This window comes from Salvelinus sp. IW2-2015, linkage group LG5 (genome assembly GCF_002910315.2).
Source record: "Salvelinus sp. IW2-2015 linkage group LG5, ASM291031v2, whole genome shotgun sequence".
NCBI classification, from domain to species: Eukaryota; Metazoa; Chordata; class Actinopteri; order Salmoniformes; family Salmonidae; genus Salvelinus; species Salvelinus sp. IW2-2015.
The window spans coordinates 16,646,215-16,668,900 of NC_036844.1; the positions used below are offsets into that span (position 1 = coordinate 16,646,215).

The window sequence follows — 22,686 nt, forward strand, 5'->3', positions numbered from 1 at the left end:
ACTGTGGTCCGTAATTTCATAGGATCTTTATAACCTGTTTAACATGAACCTTTTTATGCAAGTTAAGTACATGATAAAACATGTAATGACAGGCCTGATGGAAACAGATTTTTTTTTGGTAAACTTTCCAAATGTCGACAAAACCAAATATGCTAGACAAGGAGGGATTATGCAAGAAATGTCGGTAGAAACGCTTTTCTGTGCAAATATTGAAATAATAACCATTATATCGAAGTAAACTTGGCAGTCACGCGATGACGTGTGTGTTCTTCCCACTACGACTCGTCGGGAAAGCATGCAGTTTGTTAGGATACAGTTGAAATAAGTTATGGTGAACTTCACAGCTTGATGCTCATTTCCAATAAATATTGAGGGTCTTATTCTGATGACATGATGATCGATGCTTCACTGGCGTTTGACAAATCATTCTAATCTTGCTCTTTTCTCAATAATAATCTCATCATGTAGACTAGCCCGGACTGTATATGCTAGCTATTGGCTAAGGTGCACATGCAATAACAGAGTGGGAATATTCGCTATATAACACAACAAGGCACAGCCTTTTATCCACAACAAGTCAATTTGATGGAAACACATATTTGGAAAATGTGCATATTGTTTTAATGCGGATTTTAGAATAGTAGCATGAAAATCTGTCGCCAATTGAAAGGAAACCTAGCTTGTGACTGACAAGTGAGTGCACCTGTTCCAGCGAGCGTGGGGTTACTGTGTGAAATCCCAGGGACAGGGTTGTATTCATTAGACAAAACAGAGGCAAAAGGCTGAAATTGGGGAAGATAATATGTCAACTTGTCCAATAAGAAACTGCAGCTTTCTTTTATTTTTCTCCCCAATTTTGTGATATCCAAATAGTAGTTACGATCTTGTTTCATCGCTGCAACTCCTCACCGGACTCAGTAGTCACGGATTCCCGGTCACGGCCGGCTATGACACAGCCTGGGATCGAACCCGAGGCTGTAGTGGCGCCTCACCCTGCGATGCAGTGCCTTAGACCGCAACTCAGTCGGGAGGCTTGCAGCTTTCTTTTCTGTTGCAAGACGTTTTTCTATGACATTAACTAATAAATGGTAAACGTGTTTGGTGCTGCTGCTTTGAAAGTGGTTGTAACGATGTATGCTGAGAGTCGGGAAGCAAGTTCAGGGAGTGAATACATTTAATTAATAAATGAACAAAACAAGAAACACAAACAGCGCACTGACATGAAACAGGAACAATGCCGACTGGGGAAGAAACCAAAGGGAGTGACATATAAAGGGCAGGTAATCAAGGAGGTGATGAGTCCAGGTTAGTGTTATTATGCGCTTAACAGGTGTGCACCCTAACGAGCAGCCTGGTCACCTAGAGGCCGGAGAGGGAACACACGTGACAGTGGTGTGGCAGCACCACACAAGATTGAAAAGTACTGGGGCAAATTCTGTCCCGCCACACGTTTTCTGGCAGCTCTGTCATTTATTCTAAAAAGCTAGATAGACCCATTTTAAATGACCTGAAGGAAAATGTTTCAAATTACATTACACTAGCAGCTGAATCCCATTACCGCACAGCAAAAAACGTTGGGTTATTTTCACAACCCAATAGATTTACGGCTGTAGGGTCATTTTGTTGGATTCTTTTCCAAATGTTGGGTTGTTTTCGTAATGACAACAGGTTGGGTACAAGGTACATTTGTAATAAAAACCCAACGAACGGACGCTGGGTGACATCAAATCTGTGCAAAACCCATTGGCACTTGTTGTGCCACTAGACAGCAAAAACAGTTATTTTAACCTATATTTATTGTAATTTAAATGAGCCAAATCAATACAACATTTAGCTAGATAGCAGGCTTAGCTAACATTAAATAAAAAATCTTTATATCTCATGGCTACACTCTTGTCACAAGATTTTTTCAATGAAATTGGCCTATGGCCTGTTATTGTTTTATTGTTACAGCCACTGACTGTGTGCAGGACAAGACTGTGTGCAGGACAACAGAGTGGAAAATCTGTTCCTGATTTAAAATAATTACTGCCAAGGTGAGTTTAGCTCAGAAACCAGCTAGCTAGCTATATTGTGCAAAAATATAAACAAAACATTTAAAGTGTTGGTCCCATGTTTCTGGAGCTGAAATAAAAGATCCCAGAAATGTTCCATCCGAATGTTGAATGTTCATTTCTCTACCATAAGCCGCCTCCGACATCGTTTTAGAGAATTTGGCAGTACGTCCAACCGGCCTCACAACCGCACACCACGTGTAACCATGCCAGCCCAGGACCTCCACATCCGGCTTCTTCACCTGCGGGATCGTCTGAGAACAGCCACCTGGACAGCTGATGAAACTGAGGAGTATTTCTGTCTGTAATAAAGCCCTTTTGTGGGGAAAAACTCATTCTGATTGGCTGGGCCTGGCTACCCAGTGGGCACATGACTGCCCCCCTGCCCAGTCATGTGAAATCCATAGATTAGGGCCTTTCAATTGGCTGATTACCTTATAGGAAAAAAAATGTTGCACGTTGCGTTTATATTTCTGTTCAGTATAGGTCTATAGGTTTTAAAATGTATTAATTGCATTCCATTGGTTGTTATTGCATTGAAATGTATTAATTGCTTTGGTTTTCATTGCATTGGTTCTTTTGTTGCCTTGACTCTTTCTTACATCTGATAAAGCTCTTCAGGAAGCCAAGGAGGGTACTGAGTGCTTGAGATTTCCTCCTCCTCCTATAACTCATCCCATTCCTCAACAACTTCATCACCAGACTGCAGTACTGACTGCTGACATTGCTGACAGGTTAGGACAGACAGAGACCTTTCATCTCTATCTCTTCACTCTTTGCTAATGTTTAAAAAATACTTAACTTTTTTGTGTTTTTTCAAATACAGGGGTGACCTGTGACTATGAGTGATGGAGTGTCATCGGGCGTGAGTCGTTGTCTTTCATAGGGGGAGAAAAGGGCAAGTGACCTCGCAGGGGATGCTGAAACCCTTCTAATGGTAAGATGCTGTGAAGAATATACTAGGCCTATCATAATTATGCGTTTGACATGATACTTTATTCATTCCTTATGGAAATTGACATATTGTACAAATGTCCTGATCCAATATGTTTTCCTGATCACATCCATCATTTGAGATTTGTTTGAAATGTTGTTTTCCCCTATAGACCCATTTGGCGATGTGGCCCTGAAGGTGATTCCTGGCACACTGCCTCCATCGTCATACAGAATGGATGGGGAAATGATAGGACCCTAATACAACCTGTAAGTATACAGGCATTACTGTAATATGAAAATTTCTACAATGCAGTCCACCTGTACTGTCAGTGCAGCAGAGAAATGCCCTTATCCAGATGACAAAGACATTTCGAACAGACCTGCTAAACCTTCTTACTTTTTTTTTTTACTTTTAAGGTTGGAAACAACAAACAGTAGCCTACCTCCAGCAGGCAGAGACAATAACCATTTGTCCACCAGCTCGGGGACAAGCTACACTGCTCACAGCCCTGTGTAATGTTCAATGTCATTGTATTTACTGGACACTTGCTGGACCTTCTGAAACAGTGTATTTGTCTTGTTCTAACTTTTTTTTTAACTTCCCATGAGTTAGGGATAGGGAGGGTGGGAGTGGGTTATCAATGGTAATGTCTTTAAAATGTAAACTTCTTAAATACAACTATTGAATATTAATAATCACATTGAAATTCTAGGACAAGTCAGTTATATTATCATTCCTAATCTAAATATATATATATATATATATATATATAAATAATATATATATATATATTATATATATATATTTAAATGAATGATAAATAAACAAAATAAACAAATTAATATAATAATATAGATTGGTTATTAAAAACATCTATTGCCATTTCAATGTGATTATTAATATTCAATAGTTGTATTTAATAAGTTTAACCCAACTCAATCATCAAGTTTGCTGACAACACTACAGTGGTAGGCCTGATTAACAACAACGACGAGAAGAGGTTAGAGTCCTGGAGAAGTGGTGCCAGGAAAATAACCTCTCTCTCAACAAACAAAGGAGCTGATCCTGGACTACAGGAGACAGAAGAGGGAGCACGCTGACCATCCTCATTGACGGGGCCACAGTGGATATGGTCACGTCACTTAAGGCCTGATATGGTCTCTCCACACTGACACCGTGGGGAGAAGGCGTGTCAGAAATTCGGCATCCTCCCCTAAGACCCTCACAAACTTCTACAGATGCACCATTAAGAGCATTCTGTTGGGATGCATAACCTCACCACCCTTAACCGCATGACTCTCCAGAGGGTGGGCAGTACACAGGCTGTGAGCAGTGTAGTGCTGCCTGCCTCCAGGACATTTACACCACTCGGTATCAAGGGAAGGCAAAAAGATCATTAAGGACCTCAGTCACTCGAGCCACGGACTGTTCACTTGGCTACCGTCTGGAAGACAGAGACAGTACAGGTGCATCAGAGTCGGGACCAAGAGACTGAAAGACAGCATCTGTTGAATCTGTTAAACGCAATCACTAGCAGTCTACCAGGTTATGCACACTCACTCACACAAAACACACACACCTCATACTTACAAACACATGCACATACATACACACACACACACACACACACACACACACACACCACACACACACACACAACACACACACACACACCACAACACACACACACCACACACACACACACACACACACACACACACACAACACACACACACACACACAACACACACACACACACACACTACACAAACACACACAGTCTTGTACAACACACAATTCAGTCCCAATTCAGTAGCCTTACCCTAACCAGAAAACCTAACCTGAACCCTAYCCCTAAATCTAACCCTAGCTCCTAACCCTAATTCTAACACTAATTCTAACCTTAACCCTAAACCCGCTAGAAATAGCATTTGACTTTGTGGGGACCAACAAAATGTTTCCAGTTGGTCAAATGTTTGTTTGTTTATTAATCTTGTGGGGACTTCTGGTTCCCACAAGTATAGTTAAGCACGTCCACACACACACATTTTAAATACTTTATTTTATAAACCAATCAAAGTTACATTAAAAAGGGAATCAAACTTTTCAAAGGTACCTGTATGCATGGCACTCAAGGATACCGAAAGCATCTCCTTCTCCAAACAGCTAGGCTGCCCACGACAGCTGAAACAGAGCAGTACCTAGCCAACTGCTTTGCCCTAGTTTTTGTCAGGGTCGCAATCTGGAGGCCACGCACTGCAAGCCTGTGTACGTGGCCGAGACTGCCAAATATCAGCGCCACCAGCTTGCACCTACACCCGAGGCTGTCCAAGCATGCCACGAGGGGCTGGCACTTAAGCAAACACACACACAGCCAACGCTGCTGTCCCATGTATTAGAGTAGGTATTCCCAAACTGGGGTGTACGCGCAATGCCGTCGGGGGTATGCCAAATAGAAATGTGATTCACATTGAAAAAACTAAAAAAATAGAGACACATACCAGCTCTACTGTCACTGTAGTACTGCTACTACCAGCAGTACTACACCTGCACCTGTCGACGACACAAGTTGTTCTGCTTTCACGAACACATCCAATGCTAGCATCAGTAATTCTACGTTTGTTGTTAGTCCAGCTAGCATGGACTCTGATGCAGCCGAAGAGCTACTGCCCCCTTACCCGGGAAAGCATTGAACAACAGACAGGGACGTTGGACCATCGAAGAGGTGCAAATATTATGAGAACTACATTGATTTGGGGTTCACTTATATTGGGGGTAGTGTCTTTCCTCAGCCACAGTGTGTTATATGTGCAAAAGTACTATCTGACAACTCAATGAAACCTTCACTCTTGTGCAGACAAGAGTGCACAGCAGTTTGAAAAAATAAGCCAGAATTAAGATGACTTTCGACTAGTAAAACATGTATAAAAGCAGCAGATGCCATTAATAAGAAGGGGCTAGAAGCGTCTTATATGGTGTGCTACCGAGTGGCTAGGACAGGCAAGCCCCATACTATTGTGGAGGACTTAATTCTTCCTGCTGCCACGGATATGGCTGGCACAATGCTGGGGGAAAAGGCCCAAAAAACTATACAGACAATGCCGTCATAAAACAACACTGTTTCACAACGCATCAATGACATGGTAGGACATATTTTGAAACAATTAATGCTTCGCATACAGTACAAGCCAGTGAATTCTATGCGTTACAGATGGATGAGTCAACAGACGTGGCACAGCRCCTGGTATATGTCCATTACGTTTACGGGGGGTCAATTAAGGAAGACATCCTCTTCTGCAAACCACAGGACAATTTTAAAGTACTGGACAGCTTTGTGACATCAAATGGACTTTGGTGGTCAAGATGTGTTGGTATCGGTACTGATGGCGCAAAAGCCATGACAGGGAGACATAGTGGAGTGGTAACGCGGGTGCAAGCAGTTGTTCCCGACGCCACTGGGGTACACTGCAGCATCCACCGAGAGGCTCTTGCTGCCAAGGGAATGCCTGACAGCTTGAAAGACGTTTAGGACACTACAGTGTTAATGGTTAACTTTGTTAATGCCATCCCCCTGAACTCTCGTGTATTTTTTGCACTGTGCAATGATATGGGGAGCGACCATTTAACGCTTTAACAACATACAGATGTTCACTGGTTATCAAGGGGCGAAGTATTGACAAGTTTTTTTAAATTGAGAGACGAGCTTAAAGTTTTCTTTACTGACCATAATTTTCACTTGTCTGACCGCTTGTATGATGACGAGTTTCTCTCACGACTGGCCTATCTGGGTGATGTTTTATTCTCCTGAATGATCTGAATCTAGGATTAAACGGACGCTCCGCAACTATATTCAATGTGCGGGACAGAATTGAGGCTATGATTAAGAAGTTGGAACTGTTCTCTGTCTGCATTAACAAGGACAACACACAGGTCTTTCCATCATTGTATGATTTTTTGTGTGCAAATGAACTCAAGCTTACGGACAATGTCAAATGTGCACCTGAGTGAGTTGGGTGAGCAATTACGCAGGTACATTCCCGAAACGGATGACAAAAACAACTGTATTTGTTTTCCCTTTCATGCCCTACCTCCAGTCCACTTACCGATATCTGAATAAGAGAGCCTCATTGAAATTGAAACAAATGGTTCTGTGAAAAGTTAATTTAATCAGAAGCCACTGCCAGATTTCTCAATTGGGCTGCGCTAAGAGTATCCTGCCTTGGCAAATTGTGCTGTTAAGACACTGATGCCCTTTGCAATCACGTACCTATGTGAGAGTGGATTCTCAGCTCTCACTAGCATGGAAACTAAATACAGGCACAGACTGTATGTGGGAAATGATTTAAGACTGAGACTCTCTCCAATACAACCCAGCATTGCAAAGTTATGTGCATCCTTTCAAGCACACCCTTCTCATTAACCTGTGGTGAGTTATTCACAATTTTTGATGAACAAATAAGGTTTTATTTGTAAGATGACAAAATAAAGAGCACAATTATTGATTATTATTATTTGTGCCCTGGTCCTATAAGAGCTCTTTGTCACTTCCCATGAGCCGGGTTATGACAAAAACTCACACTCATTCTTATGTTTAATAAATGTATCGTATAGTGTGTGTGTGGCAGGCTTACAATGATGTCAAAAACCAGTGCTGAACCTGGTGCTAGAGGGGGTACGCAGCTGGAGGTTGAATGTTGTATGGAACTATAAAAAGTTTGGGAACCACTGCTCTGGTACATCTACTGATGTACATATCATTCTTAGTATATCTTGTGTAAATTCATCCGGTGTATATACAGTGGGGCAAAAAAGTATTTAGTCAGCCACCAATTGTGCAAGTTCTCCCACTTAAAAAGATGAGAGAGGCCTGTAATTTTCATCATAGGTACACTTCAACTATGACAGACAAAATGAGAGAAAAAAATTCAGAAAATCACATTGTAGGATTTTTTATGAATTTATTTGCAAATTATAGTGGAAAATAAGTATTTGGTCAATAACAAAAGTTTATCTCAATACTTTGTTATATACCCTTTGTTGGCAATGACAGAGGTCAAACGTTTTCTGTAAGTCTTCTCAAGGTTTTCACACACTGTTGCTGGTATTTTGGCCCATTCCTCCATGCAGATCTCCTCTAGAGCAGTGATGTTTTGGGGCTGTTGCTGGGCAACACGGACTTTCAACTCCCTCCAAAGATTTTCTATGGGGTTGAGATCTGGAGACTGGCTAGGCCACTCCAGGACCTTGAAATGCTTCTTACMAWMCCACTCCTTCGTTGCCCGGGCAAAAAACATCACTGCTCTAGAGGAGATCTGCATGGAGGAATGGGCCAAAATACCAGCAACAGTGTGTGAAAACCTTGTGAAGACTACAATGTGATTTTCTGGAGAAAAAAATTCTCATTTTGTCTGTCATAGTTGAAGTGTACCTATGATGAAAATTACAGGCCTCTCTCATCTTTTTAAGTGGGAGAACTTGCACAATTGGTGGCTGACTAAATACTTTTTTGCCCCACTGTACGTATAGATTGCATTATATACAGTGCTATTTGGGTTATTCATTTGATTCATTCCGACATTTCTTGATATTGTGTATTGTTTTATGTATTATCTGTGTACTTGTTTGACATTTTACTGCATCGTTAGGAGCTAGTAACACAAGCATTTCGCTGCACACTATAACATCTGCTAAACTGTATACGCGACCAGTAAAGTGATTTGATATAATTACATAACCCAAAGCGGGGTTAAAAAAAAATCTGTTCAATGCGTGTGGTTAAAATAGGTTCTATAATGACCCATGGTTGGTCTACCGGTTGGGTTAGTGAGCGGTACCCATTTGTTTTTAGTGAGCAGCTAAACATCCTCTCCCGTTTGTGGCTCTAACAAATTCCCTCCCTTCCTTCCCTCCTCCCTACCCCTCCCCTCTGCAGCTCTCCACAGCCCTGAATAACCCCCATTACCTGTGGGCAAAACTGAATTAGAGAATAACCAATGACAGCCAAGCGCAGCCGCCTCTGTTCAGATAAATAAATAAGGTGAAACGGTGTGTGTGCTGTCTTGTCCAGAGTCAATTAAATCCTAAGAGCTGTAGCCTAGCCGCCTACCTAGTCGAGGGAGTGTGGAGGAGTAGACATGGCCAGATGTGAGGATAAGGGGAGCTAATTTAATTAATGAGTTGGATGCTGTTCTTTTCATTATCAAGCCTAGTTAAACATACTGGGGCATGACAACACGGAAAATGGGAAAGGAGATTAACACTGTCAGATTCACAGTCCTCACCAGACTAAGCTAATCTCCAGCCAAGCATAGTGCGTTCTAGTGCCTCTCTCTTTTTCCTCTCTCTGACTCTCCATCTGTCTCTGTTTCTTTCTCTTTCTCACCCACTCCCTCTCAGCGTCAGATTTCATTCATTCAAACCTATTTCTACTTCTTTTCTCTCTTTTCTGCCACTCTCTCCCTGTAATTTTTTCCTTTCTCATTTGTCTCTCTATTCTATCTTCCTTAATCCCTCTCCATCCCATTCACCTTCAACCAATCTCTCTCTCCTCCCTCTCTCCTGCCCCTTTCTTCATTCCCTCTCTATATGCTGAAACAACGAGCCGTAAGCAACATTGATCTGAGAGAGAAAGTGATATGAGTTGCTCTGAACCCAAATGAACTGAGCCATTCCAAGCCAAAACTAGGCCAACCAAGATATACTAGTGATATTAAGCTTAACAGACCAGCTTTAGCTGGCTATGTCTATGTTCTAACTAGTGTGTAGTGCCATGGTGCCTGAATACGACATTGAACAAATCCTCATTCCACTGATCACCTGAGAAAATCAATATCTGCTCTGCACTAAATATGGTTAGTATATCTAGGAGATGGAGGGTTGTGAGGGTCTACTTTTGAGGGGAGGATGATCAAGTTGAGTACTACTTAGTATTTTAACTTTGAGTGGATGGATGGTATTGAGTGGTCCTTAATGGAGGAGATGCTGAGTGTCACCAATTTCCACCACCCCCCTACAATCACCTTGATTTACCCAAGGGACTGCATCATACTATTGCACCGTACTCTGCTGTAAGCCTATGACACACATAGGCCTACTATCCCCCATGCTGGTTATGGCTACACCACAGGAGGTTGGTGGCACCTTAATTGAGGAGGACGGGCTCGTGGTAATGGTTGGAGTGGAATAGGTGAAATGCATCAAACACATGGTTTTCATGTGTTTGATGCCATTCCTTTCACTCTGTTCCAGCCATTATTATGAGCCATCCTCCCCTGAGCAGCCTCCACTAGGCTACACACCTTGCAGGTTTTCTTGAAAAGTATTGCACTAAAAGCAAGGGAAACATGTGGATGACTATAATGATTACATGCGTGTGTAGAAGGGCAGGGGGGTTGGTCAAAAGTGAAGAAGGGGAGAGGAGAGGGGAGAAGTGAGAGGAGAGAGGGGTTTCTTTGATTGCCTGAAGCTCATCTCTCCCTCCCCCTTCATCCAGCCAGAGAAGACAGAGACACTTAATGCAGAGAAAAGGAGCGACAGATGCCTCATCTCATCTCTTATCTAGCCCTCTCTCACGCCACTTCTTTCTTTTCATTTCTTCTTTTACCCCTGCCTTTATTAAACTCTAAAACAGGCTGAAGACTGACAGAATAAGATCACTTCAAATGAGAGGAGGCTCAATCTGGGAGCTGTCCACGGCCTCACAGCCTCATTGCAGATCAAGAGTAGTCGTATAGGCTGGAGCTTGGAGCTTGAAGGCCAAGGCAGGAGACAACTCACTGCACAGGCAATGGCAGACAGACGGATGGACCAACAAGTTTACTGAGCTCTGCTGTCTCTTACTGGGAAGCCTGAACTTGAACTTTGTATGGGGTCGAAGAAATAAACTGTGACTTCGGAATGGCACATACTGTACATTAGCCTTGTGACTCACTTGTGGCTGCGGAAGACTTATGAAAACACAATCACTGACAAGCGGAAAAATTCTGTACATGGTGGTGGAGAAAGGAATGTGTATTTAGTGGTCTAAAATGAAACGGTAATAGAAAAGGAAATCATAGTAGCTCACTAAAATGAATCACAGGCGCGGCAGGTAGCCCAGTGGTTAGAGCGTTGGACTTGTAACCGAAAGGTTGCAACATGGAATCCCTGAGCTGACAAGGTAAAAATCTGTCGTTCTGTTCCTAAGCTGTCATTGAAAATAAGAATTTGTTCTTAACTGACTTGCCTTGTCAAATAAAGGTAAAATTAAATTTAAAAAAATCACAGGAATAGAATATCAAATGCAACTGTGTCAAATGGCAGCAGGTTTAAAAAGCACAGCGGGGTGGATGAACAAAGACAGGAGCCCATTGGAGCAAAACACGTGAAGGAACCCAGACATTTTGCATGCTTCAGAGAGAGCTGACAACAATGAAAATGATAGCATTGTTCTAGGAGCCCCTATTCCATCAGCTATTCAATAAAATGTAACATGTAAATGTTTCCCCCGTGTGAGGTTCTCGAAGTCAAGTGAATGGCTCTTGCTGCGTCCAACTTCAGTGCTGCATCTCACATGACTTCCCATGTTGCCAGATTTGGATGGGCACTTCAAATTAGCTCATAATAATCTATATATTTATACTGTAAACATGTATATCCTATATAAATTCGCTTTTACTCTACATTTTATCCACCCTTTACCCATTTTGTATATAAAGTATGTGAACTTTGTGTGAATTGCTGTCTGTGTTCTGTCTCTAAATCAGCAAGTACAATTCTGAGTATGTATGAAAGGCACTTGGCGAATAAAGGTGACAAGAACAGTGAAAAAAATGGAAACTATGAGAAAATAGTCTCCATAGAAACAGAGATCAAATAAATGAACGACAAGGAAGCATCTGCTCTTGTAAACATGAAAAGACGTTATAGAAAAAATATCCTTGAAAACTTCCAGATACATTTTTTCCCCCCCAAATATACTCTTTCTGTCTGTAGTAATTAATGACTTTGCATAACAATCACTGAAATCGAGAGATTTTAATAAATGGAAACTCTAACAATAAAAACAATTGAAAAAATGACAAGGAGGTGACTGAGAGAACATAGAATTTTGGTGAAAAACAGTCAAATAAATAGTGTGTGGGGGGAAAAAAGGGGGACATATGACATGAGGTAAATAAGAGGATGACAGTAAGGTTTTGGACAGTGCAACACAGCTCAGTGACACTACAGTGTAACCAAATGAACCCCTTAGCCATGGGATGAGTGAGACTAGCTGAATCTTTACATTAGAAAAACATCAGTCTTGTAACCAACATGCAACATTCTGATCCTCATTGGAGTCAGACTTAGGATAATTGTACAAAACAACACACATTTTAAAATGTACCTTCATTGTTAGTATTACTGTATTATAACAATGTAATAATGGGTTTGATTTGAACGGTGTAGAATGAGGCTATTTAGACAGCAGTTTCTACTGCAGTTAGACACGCGGTCTGAATGCTGTGGCTGAAACATGCCGCTAATTCTGACCTTCATTTGTACATACTTATGTCAATGATGAAATCACATGTTCTGTTGACCTTACATGGTGTTTTTCTCTTAGAATCTACAAATCATATTAATGCAACTGTACGTCAAGGGACTCAAAACGTCCTCTTTTATCAGGCGCTTACTTGGTTTTAGAGACCATAGCCCAGCAAATCCCCCAAAGGAGGGACGTAATATCATATGCTGACCGAGGCTGGAGCCCTATGGACGCCAGTCGCACGGTTCCCTAGTCTTTTAAATCAGGAGATGGGGGAAACATACCATGCAGATGGCTCTGTTCCCATAAGTCCTCCCTGACCTGACGGTGGGTCCAGGGGGACCGGAGTTAGTCTTCAAATGGAATCTGCTGTGATAGGATGGATCATCCCAGAGTGATCCAATATTTGGACGGGAGCTGGAGGGGGACTAGTGGGATTATCACAGGATGTGCTGGGCCAGATTAGGGAGAGGACATAAACCTGATGGAGAACGGGTTACAGATAAACACTGCTGGTCAGTCAGTCTAGACTACACTCCAATAGGCTACAGAAAATAATAACACCTCTACTGTATCCAAATTGGTTACATCATACACGCTCAGATTATATCCTTATACAGCATTCTAACGGTCCTAATCTCATTAAATTGTATAGATTAATGAATTCCACTAACGTTAGGATAAAGTTGTGAGTATGTTTCTGATAGAGCCACAGCGTCAGTCAACATACTGTGAAGGTGATGGATCACTTTGATCTGACTTTGACAAATTCAATATTTAAGTTAGAGGTAAAGCTTCTGTTGATAATGCCAGACATACATGTCACGTATACACACACACAAACACAAAGACATTTATGTACACAAGCACGCATGCGCACACACACACACGTTGCTTTATTCATTGTTTACCTAAACAGATGAGATTTCTCAGCCAGAACTTTAATTGAAAACTCGCTTCAAATGGAAAATGTACAATGCTGTCAAAAGCCAAACGAACAGCACACATGTCACAGGGAGGAAGAACAAAACAATCAGAATTACCATACATATGCAAATATCATTCATCGGAAGTCATTATTGCAACAATTTATCTTTGGCAATCACTGAACCATTTTAATCAGGATCGTTACAAATGGTTGATTATTCATTATGTCCTGAAATTAGATCGTAAATTGTATGGATATACTAGGTGAGGCTTTTGAAGGAGAGCACTCGCTGGGGACAAATAGAAAACCAGCTAAGGACAAATATTAGGCATACAGGGACCAAGGCCAGATGGGGACATGCGTTCCTGTGCCAGGTCTCCTTAGAGAGAAATGTATCTGATTGATCCATTGTTGTTTAGACCTCACTGTTCATTAGGAGTGCAGAGGTGAAAGGTCAGTCATGCAGGTGTGGAAGCTCAAAGGTAATTTACACACGGATTGGCTATCTGTTGTTGAGCAAGGCAGTTAACTGCCCCTGAGCAAGGCAGTTAACCCACTGTTCCCCGGGCACTGAAGACGAGGATGTCGATTAAGGCAGCCCCCCGCAACTCTCTGATTCAGAGGGGTTGGGTTAAATGCGGAGGACACATTTCAGTGGAAGGCATTCAGTTTTACAACTGACTAGGTATCCCCCTTTCCCTTTCCCTTTCCTGTTGCCAAGACAACAACAGTGAGTGTTTGATGAGGTCTTTGTTTGTGGACTGTCAATAGCAGGGAGGTCATTAGTTAAATGGTGTGCGGTGCAGTTGTATTATGTGTAGTGTACACAGTTGGGACCAAGGGTGTGTGGGAGAGAATTCCAAGGACATAAATCCAAGTGCAGCTTTATGATCAGAGCTTTACCTTAGATCCCTTTTTACCATCTCTGATAGGGCTGAAGATTTGACTGTAGGAACAAGCAGATGGAGATAACATTGTCAGAACCAGAGAAGTATGTCCAATGCATGTCAAAGTTCTTCGCTTCTGTCCATATCCATCCACCCCAACTCTGCTCTGTCTGCCTTAGGGGACAGAGTAATGACCAAGCTGACCTGCTTGTGCCTGAGGCTGGTCATGGAGCCTGAGCCTTCCATATTTCTGCTCTGTTCTCCTCTGTTCTGCTTTGTCTCTGTTAATGCCTCAGCGGGGCCTCCGGTAAATCAATTGAGGGCTGATCTTTAAAAGCTGGCGCGTCAGCGAGCACATTAGCCCCATTTGCACTTCATTACGTGCACTGCTGGGCAGTGCTGAACACTCACAATCAGCAGAAAGACCCGGACCCGGACAGGGGCCCAGTCATAACATACACAGGTACGGATGTACTGTAGGAGAGGGATAAGTGAAGGAGGAGAAGGGAGAGAAGGAAAGAGGGAGAGAGTAGAGAGAGGAGGAAGACGGAGGGATGATTCAGGGGTTGAATAATTTACTTTGACAAAGGCCCCAAGGGAAAACTATGGGTGAGCTCTGATGGGTATTCTGCTTGACTTTGAAAAATAAACGAGCACAAACAAACAGCCAAACACATTTTCAAAAGTAGTATTTGTTTTGAAGCAGTCATACTGTTTGTTTCCTATTGTTTTTTTCCTTCAAAATTGCTTCTGGGATTTGGCTTATGTTTGCTTCTTACATTTCTCTGACTAGTTTGCGAAGGGAACTTTTTTATATCAAGAAATATGAAATCCGATTGCATGGCGGAGCATGCAACCTACAAAAAGCTACAGTTGCCCCCTCTTTCCTGCTGTCTATCTCTTCCCTTCATCTATACATCTGCTTGTTATTTTTACTCGCCCTCTCTTCACTCTATCTCTCTCTCTCTCTCCGCTCTCCCTCCATTTCTCCTCATCAGAGGCCAGACTGTACCAAGCAAAACCATATTTAATGAAAACATCACTAACAGTGTGTAAACAGCATTAAAAGGCGTTTGATAAGCCCAACACCTGTTACTGTAGGTTGAGTTAATAAACCACTATCTAAATTTGACACATAGCCTACTGTATCAAAAATGTGATAGTTAAGGAGTTTAATCTGCTTTGAGGAATAAACATCAAAGTTGACTTTGAGAGGTATGTGTGAGTTCATAGGAATTGCTGGAGGTACATTGACAAGCACATGCACATTACACACATACTTAGGTTAATTCTGTTTACACACACAAACACACACAAACACACACAAACAAACACACAACTTGAGATCCCAGCTCACCCCATCTCTCCTTAACTCGCCACAGTGGACAGACGGCAGTAATATGGCATCTGGGGGGCTACTGGGCTGGAGGTTTTAACAAAGCAGCAGCCCACGTCATAACAGTTATCTATCAGCTAAGACCACGCTCTGCCCTAAGCACAGCTTACACTTCATAGGTTATCCACCTCTGCCACTGGATATTTACACTGATCCCTACTTCTACATCCCAGGTGCCCTAGGGCCATAACACAGGAGCAGAGAGACGGGCTCTGCTAGGTTGAATCCCTATGGTCCTTCTCACCATGTTTGAACTGAGGGAGTTGGGAGTGAGAAAAGTGAGAATGCACACACGCAGAAGAGTTCACATACACCCACACCCACTGCTCATTGTCACACACACACACACACGCACGCACGCACACACACACACACACACACACACACACACACACACACACACACACACACACACACACACACACACACGCACACGCGCACGCGCACACACACACACACACACAGGTTTTCCAGATTTGATTGAAAGTTCATGGAATTTTGTAACCCTACACACACACACAGCCTTTGTCAAAAGCCCTGCTTAGTTTGAGAAGCGTGTTCACAGGAGGCCTTAACAACTACAGAGCATGGTGTCTGACTAGAACCCAGGGGAGGGACTGTCAGAGAGACAGACAGAGGTTCCTAGACAGGAAACCCACTACAAAGACTCAGTGTGAGACTACTCCCAATGTGACCGCAGTGCGTTCCCGCTCTTTCTCTACCTGTCGCTCCCTTCTCCCCTCCCTCTTTCATGGGGTGACATAACACAGCAGGAGGCCACTCAGAGCTGTGACGGTTCTCTAAGGTGCTTCCTGTATGTGTGAGAGAGGTAGCTGGGACACACTTCTCCCAGAGTCCCAGTGCTCCTGGTGTTCTGTTGGTGCTGTTGGTGTTCCTTTTAGGCTACATAAAAGTGAGTTCCTCTCAGCAAGTGCATGGTGTGTTTTGTATACAGTACATGCAGGGTCTTAGCAGGTTCTTTTGGACACGCACACGCACACAAACGTACAGACGCACAAACACACACATGCCTAACATGTGTACATGCACGTGAACACTTATGCACACACACACACACACACGTGCTCCTGGTGTTCTGTTGGTGCTGTTGGTGTTCCTTTTAGGCTACATAAAAGTGAGTTCCTCTCAGCAAGTGCATGGTGTGTTTTGTATACAGTACATGCAGGGTCTTAGCAGGTTCTTTTGGACACGCACACGCACACAAACGTACAGACGCACAAACACACACATGCCTAACATGTGTACATGCACGTGAACACTTATGCACACACACACACACACACACACACACACACACACACACACACACACACACACACACACACACACACACACACACACAAACCCCTGGGCAGATCAAGGCTTACAGGGCCAGCAGCTCCAGAAGCTGACGAGGGATTCTCTTCAAACCGCACGCTAATGATAGTAGATCAATGTCTGACCACCAATTAGGCCTGACCACACTAACCTCAGAGACACACAGGCCAAAGATGGAGAACAACCTGAATAAAACAGTGACTATTACAGTGCTTCTATTGCTCTTGTCAAAAGAGATGGTGAAAAGCATTGGTTTTAAAAATATGTCATTTGACATTGTAAAATTACTAAACACAACACACCAGAGAAAGACAGATCTATACTCTTAGAAAAAAGAGTTCCAAACGGGTTCTTTGGCTGTCCCCATAGGAGAACCCTTTTGGGTTCCATTGAGAACCATCTGTGGAAAGGGTCCTACATGGAACCCAAAAAGAGTTCTACCTGGAACCAAGATGGTTCTACCTGGAACCAAAGTGGGTTATTCAAAGGGTTAACCTTTTTTTATAAGAGTGTATGATGCAGATTTCATTTTAGCACCTAACATCAACTCTTCTCTACTATGACCAGAGGGCTTCAATCTCTGGGGAAGGTAAAATTAGTTATTCAACTCTGTCTCTGTTGCCTCCAAGCCAAGTCTGCAGGGTAATTCAAAAGTTCAAAGGAAGTGGAGAGAAGTCTAAATGAACTCTGACCCGTAGCATGGGCCTTGTACTGTAGCCTTAGAGGCTCTGGTCTCTGCATGTGTCACCATCACACTTCACATATGGACCCTCAATGGAGTGTGAGCCCAACAGTGCCCTTAAACTCTTCACAGAAGAGGAATGAGAGTTTTTTATTTTACCTTTACAATGACGGCCTACCCCGGCCAAACCGCCCTATGGGACTCCCAATCACAGCCGGATGTGATGCAGCCTGGATTCAAACCAGGTACTGCAGTGTCGCCTCMTGCACTGAGTTGCAGTGTCTTAGACCACTGCGCCACTCGGGAGCCCACAGGAAACAGGAAGTATTCAAAAAGAGCAGAGGGGGAGACAGGAAGTTGCACAAAGGGGATAAAAGCTTTTTCAGGCCATTGAATCGTAAGCCCCAGGTATGCGTAATAGCCCTGGCTGCACAATCAAAGGAGGAGAAGAAAGAAATCATTATGGGGGTAGCCTAGTGGTTAGAGCATTGGGCCAGTAACCAAAAGGTTGCTAGATTGAATCCCAGAGCGGACAAGGTAAAAATCTACCGTTCTGCCCCTGAACAAATCAATTAACCCACTGTTCTTAGGCTGTCATTGTAAATAAGAATTTGTTCTTAACTGACTTGCCTAGTTAAATAAAGGTTAAAAAATAAAAATGTGAGTGGGAAGATTGCTTGCTGCAGGGACAACCCATGATTGCTTTGTGGAGGCATCTACATAGCACTAGCGAGCGAACATGTTACCCCAGTGCACAAATCACTAATTACTTATTAATGAGGAGTGTGTGCCTTCAAAGTTAACACTAGACAGCCTTCCCCTGTAGAACAGAGGAGGAGAGGGGGAGCAAGGGGAAGACAGCAAGGTGGGAGGGAAAGGTTTGCTCAGTAAACTGAGACGGCAGCTAATCAGGTTTACGGGTCTGTAATGCCTCCAGCACATGAGAAATAGAAATGTGGAAGATTCCTGCTCCAGCTTTATTTCAATACATCGAGGCAGACACGCACCATGGAAGGGAAAGAGAGAGAGAAATCCAGATAAGTATGAAAATGGAGGCAAATCCTATCTTGGTAACCTTTACAGAGTGCAGCAATGATAATGATAATATACGGAGTATAAACATCTTCACTCCAACCTTTTCTCTCCACTGTGATCTCTCAGCCATCTGATGGCGTACATCCAACAGTACAGATACATTACCAGTAACTCCGAGAGTGTTAAAGATCAGCATATCCCCTGCTGTGGTGTGGTTTTAAGGATAGCATAACATTTCTGCATTTCTGTATTAATGGAGGAATTCCCCGATAAAGTATGGAGTTCGTCGACAAAATCTACATATTTAACTTGAAACCATTACACTATCTTAATACATTGCCCTGGTGTGTGAGAATTTCTCAATTACAGTAGTGTAAAGTACTTAAAAACCTCTATGGGATCGGTGCCCCCCGCGGGACGGTTGAGCTAAAGGAGGCTAATGTGATTAGCATGAGGTTGCAAGTAACAATAACATTTCCCAGAACATAGACATATCTGATATTGGCATAAAGCTTAAATTCTTGTTAATATAACTGCACTGTCCAATTTACAGTAGCTATTACAGTGAAATAATACCATGCTATTGTTTGAGGAGAGTGCACAATTATGAACTTGAAAATGTATTAATAAATCAATTAGGCACAGTTAGGCAGTCTTGATACAACATTTTGAACATGTATGCAATGGTTCATTGGATCAGTCTAAAACTTTGAACATACACTGCTGCRTTCTAGTGCCAAAATCGAAATTGAGCCTGGAATAATACATTATAGCCTTTCTCTTGCATTTCAAAGATGATGGTACAAAAAAACAAAAAAAAACATGTTTTTTTCTTTGTATTATCTTTTACCAGTTCTAATGTATTATATTCTCCTACATTAATTTCATTTCCACAAACTTCAAAGTGTTTCCTTTCAAATGGAACCAAGAATATGCATATCCTTGCTTCAAGTCCTGAGCTTCAGGCAGTTAGATTTTGGTATGTCATTTTAGCCGAAAATGGAAATACTTTGAAGCACTTTTTTGGGGGTATCTGTACTTTACTATTTATATTCTTGACAACTTTGACATTTACTTCACTACGTTCCTAAAGAAAATAAAATACTTTTACTCCATTCATTATCCCTGACACCCAAAAGTATGCTTAGCAGGACAGGAAAATGGTCCAATTCACTCACTTATCAAGAGAACATAAATGGTCATCCCTACTGCCTCTGATCTGGCGGACTCACTAAACACAAATTCTTTGTTTAGAATGTATGTCTGAGTGTTGGAGTGTGCCCCTAGCTATCCATTAAAACAAATCTACAAGAAAATTGTGCCGCCTGGTTTGCTTAGTATAAGCAATTTGAATTTATTTTTGCAATTCCATTAACTTTTGATACTTAAGTATATTTAAAACAAAATACTTTTAGACTTTTACTCAAATAGTATTTTCTTGGGTGACTTTCACTTTTACTTGAGTCATTTTCTATTAAGGTATCCTTACTTTTACTCAAGTATGACAATTGGGTCCTTTTCCACCACTGCCCAGTTACCTTTGATTATCATCTCATTTCTCATTAGCATGCATTAGCAAATGTCCCCGGGGAACATGTTAGATTGTTGAGTAAAAATTACAATACAGCTGGGACTATTTATCTTTTGAAAAGGGTATTAATTTGTTCACGAGGAAATTGTGTTTTCATTTGCATTATGAATGGAAAGTCAATCCTGTTTCAACCTGTTACAGCAGCCACTCTTGATTGCTAATGAGTCCATTCCACTGGGAAGCTTTAGCCTGAAAAACAGATCATGAATTTACAGTAGTCTTAAACGATGTGTGGTCTTAATGATTAGCATGAATGATTAACATAGGAGTGTGTGTGTGTGTGTGTGTGTGTGTGTGTGTGTGTGTGTGTGTGTGTGTGTGTGTGTGTGTGTGTGTGCGTGCGTGCGTGCGTGCGTGCGTGCGTGCGTGTGTGTTCCTTGGATGAAGTTAAAGGGCTCTAATTCCATTCCAAGATTGCAGTAGACTAGATTCTGATGCTGGTACAGTAAATTAGATCTTCCATAACAAAGATAATTAGAATCCTCATAACAAGAGAGGGCTAAAATTACACTTAATAAAAAAGTGCAACAAGGACAATGACTACATTATAAAGATAGAGAGGGTACAGTACAGTGTAGATACTGTAGGACCACATTTCATCCATTTAATCACATGAAAGTCTTTCAAGTCAAGTGCGAAATATATCATCTTGAAATAATGACTAGAACATGTATTACTATCTAGGATGCTGCCGTGTTATCATATGTCCATGAATCAAGTCCAGTCCCAGAGATGCATGTCGATGCATGTGGAGCATATGGATAAGAGCAGCTGCCCTGAGAGATCTACTGTAGGGAAGGAGAGGGTTGAGGGTTGCCCCAGCGTCCATGAATAATGATTAAGTGTTACCCACTAGACACAAGACCCTTAATAACACAGATCCTGCACATAAATATACAAACACATGCGGCCACACGCACATGTAACATACGGAGGCAAACACATTTTAAACGTGTGCACGCATGCGCACACACACACGGCCAGGAACTCCAGGAAGCTTCTCGATGGTCCTCTCAAACAACCTCTGGAGCAGAGCCCAATATCACACACCAGTCCCCCACTCCAGGAACTTGGCACGGCCACACACACAGTCACCCGTTGGGTACAAGTGCGGGAGAAAAATCAAGTGTTCTCTTTCTAGAGCCGTATCATCTGACAGAACTAACACAGTGGTGGTTGCTTCGAGTGGTTGCTTAGAACTGCACAGTGTACCCCAGGACTGAGTTACCACATGAGAGGTACACACACTACAAACAACACACACTACAAACTACGTACAGTACACACCAGTCTGCAATCAAAGCCTCCATATTGGGCCTTTCTTTAAACAGCCTGATATCCAGGGGTTTCTCTGGAGTGGGTGCACTGGAAGGCAGCATGCGGTTTTATGAAACTCTTTGAGGTTTTATAATTGCTGATTAGTGAGTTTAGGTTGGACTTAAGTTCACATATAGCAGACTCCCTGTGGAAACCAAATTCAAAACTTTTAACTTTGGAAAATGTGAGCAGCATGACTGTAGAAGAATTGAAGGGAAAATATGATACACTGTGCACTCAAGTAAAAGTAGTCAAAAATATAAATAGTAAAGTAAAGTACAGATACCCCATAAAACAACTTAAGTAGTACTTTACACCACTGTAACTGGGACATTCTCACACACTGGGGCAACATATTAGGAGAGTGTAATGGTTTAAAGTTAAATATGTAGATTTTGTTGACAAACTATATTTTATTAGCCAATTCCTCCAATAATGCAGAAACGCAGAATTGTTATGCTATCCTTAAAACCACATCTCAGCAGGGGTTATGCTGATCTTTAACACTCTCAGAGTTACTGGTAATGTATCTGTACTGTTGGATGTATGCCATCAGATGGCTGAGAGATCACAGTGGAGAGAAAAGGTTGGAGTGAAGATGTTTCTACTCTGTGTATTATCGTTATCGTTGCCGCACTCCTCCATGATTTGGTTCTCTGTAAAGGTCACCAAGATAGGATTTGCCTCCATTTTCATACTTATCTGGATTTCTCTCTCACTCACTCACTCGCACGTACGCACACACGCGCACACATGCGCGCACACGCACGCACGCACGCACACACACATGCGCGCACACGCACGCACGCACACACGCACGCACGCACGCACACACACACAAGTATATTAAAACGCACACAGAGCAATTTCTCTGGAAGTTCATCAGTCGGGTGAGAAAAAGCAACGAGGCTTCTTGGTAGATTTCCTGCTCACTCAGATTGACTAATTGGTATGGGTCCTTTGTCAGAGCTCCACATTGAGCTCACTAGCGTTTTCCTCGGATGTGATTCTGA

General features: G+C 42.3%; 1 protein-coding gene across 1 annotated transcript in view; it reads right to left on the reverse strand.

Annotated features, from left to right (window-relative positions):
- Window positions 1-22,686, reverse strand: part of LOC111964510 (transmembrane protein 132C-like) — a 213,652-nt gene that overhangs the window by 151,730 nt on the left and 39,236 nt on the right. The gene's annotated exons all lie outside the window — the stretch shown is intronic.